This window comes from Dipodomys merriami, unplaced genomic scaffold, assembly GCF_024711535.1.
Source record: "Dipodomys merriami isolate MVZ:Mamm:240054 unplaced genomic scaffold, mDipMer1.0.p SCAF_968, whole genome shotgun sequence".
NCBI classification, from domain to species: Eukaryota; Metazoa; Chordata; class Mammalia; order Rodentia; family Heteromyidae; genus Dipodomys; species Dipodomys merriami.
In genome coordinates this window covers 4,567-6,849 of record NW_027206588.1, presented here as the reverse complement: position 1 = coordinate 6,849, position 2,283 = coordinate 4,567, and positions in this window count along the sequence as shown.

Genomic DNA, 2,283 nt, shown 5'->3' with positions numbered 1-2,283 from the left:
TTTTAGTCTCTAGATAGTGCAGGATGGTGGAAATGATCCAATGCACGCAGGTATAGATTGAGAAGGAACTCCCCTAAAATTTGTCCTGCTTTTTGTTCTCAAGCCTCCTAAGTAGTTAAGAGTACAGATTGGAGCCCCTGGTGCCAAGCAGTAACAGTATTTTTAAAGCAATTAGACACATAGATGACAGGCTTGTGATTACCTCAGGAAAAGGATAAAAAAGAAGTGAAGCATAGAGGACAGACAGAATTTTAACTAGCTACTCAGAGGGTGAATTAGCTTAGTTAGCTACTCAGGAGGCCAAGATCTGAAGACCACTGTTCAAAGCCTGTGCAATCATGAAAAAACATGTGATTACCTCCAAAAAAGCAGAAGTGCAGCAGTGGCTCAAGTGGTAGACCACTATCCTGGGGCACAGATGATTAGAGCAGGAATGATGAATGCATGCATGAGCACATGAACATGCACGTGTGTGTACACACACAAATGAGTATTTCAATGCAGAGTTCTTTATTTTTTTATCTTGCTGTACTTTATTTCCCTGTATTAGTTCACAAATTAAGAAAATTAGCAAAGCAACTCTTTACATACAACTCATCATGTTTCTCTAAAGTCTACTCTCTTCATGGCAGCCTGCTTTTATTTGACCAAAAAGTAAATTATTCAGGAGATCAATTCATCTCCCTCAACTCTGTAATGTTGGATGATTGTTTAAGTTCTACCTAGCAATGTAATTTTGTGAATTCCTGCATCAAGTAGCATATTTCTTTCATGAACAGGGAAGCCTCTGGGGAAAAAAAAAAAGTATAGTTTTTACTCCTCCTGGCAAGCATCTGGAAATTTATTATCTTCATATAACCCATGATCTGTCTGTGTATGCCAAAGACGGCTGTGAATATAAAAAGACCCTTCTAAGCACATAGAATTCATATACCATTAATAGGTATGAAGGTTTTTTTTTATTATTCTGAAAATACCATACAGAGGAGTTACAATTACATGGGCAAGATAATGAGTACATTTCTTATCAAGCATTGTTGCCTCCTCCTTTGTTTCCCCTTTCTATCCCTTTCCATCTCACCCCTTCTGCCCCTCCCCGTTATTCCCCGCCTTGCGAAAGTTTTAAAGTTCGTTTTTCGACATAACATCTCGTAAATCTCATTGTTACAATGGGTCCAATTCTATCCCTTTTTAAACGATTTGTTTTTTCCCTTCCCCTCCACAAATTATACCAACATAAAATACAGTGAAAACAGGAGTTATATCGTGGGGGAGGGACATACAAAGCAACAAAAATTCATCTTATAAATATATTTCAAACAATCGCATGAAAGAAAAAAAATATTTGAATACTTATGTTGAGGTACATTTCACATAACATCAACGAATCTTACCTTTTCTGCTTGTCTCAGACATATACACTTTACTACCAATAAGGGAAACTATGGCTCCTATGTGCATTTGGGCCTGGCTTACTGCACTTAATATAATTTTTTCCAAGACTTTCATTTTCCTGACAATGGGGAAATGTCATTCTTTCTGATGGAGGCAAAGAGTTCCATTGTGTATATATACCACAATTTCTTGATCCATTCATCTACTGAGGGGCATTTGGGTTGGTTCTAAGCTTAGCTATGGTAAATAATGTTGCCATAAACATAGTTGTGCTGGGAACTTTAGTGTGGTCTTCTTTGTGATCATTTGGGTAAATGCCCAAAAGAAGGATTGCTCGGTCATAGGGGAGCTCTATGTAGAGTCTTTTGAGGAACCTCCATACCACTTGCCAAAGTGGTTGACCAAGTTTACACTACCACCAATAATGCAGTAGGGTTCCCCTATCCACATTTCCTCTTGAATCTGTTGTTATTAGAGTTCTTGATTTTAGCCATTCTAACTGGGGTGAGGTGGTATCTCAATGTTGTTTTGATTTGCATTTTTCTATGGCTAGCGCGGTTGAGCATTTCTTCATGTGTCTATTGGCCATCCTTCTTTCTTCTTCAGAGAAGTTTCTCTTTAGCCCACTTATTTATTGGGCAGTTGTTGCTTTTAGGATTTGTTGTTGGGGGATTTAATTTTTTGGAGTTCCAAGTATATTTTAGATATGAGACCCGTGTCCGTTGTATGGATAGTGAAGATCTTCTCCCAATCTGTGGGCTTTCTATTGATCTTGCTAGCTACGTCTTTGCCATGCAGAAGCTCTGCAACTTCGTGCAATCCCATTTGTCTAACCTTTCTATGATTTGTTGTGTTTCTGGCTCTCTATTAAGAAAATTTCGGCCTTTG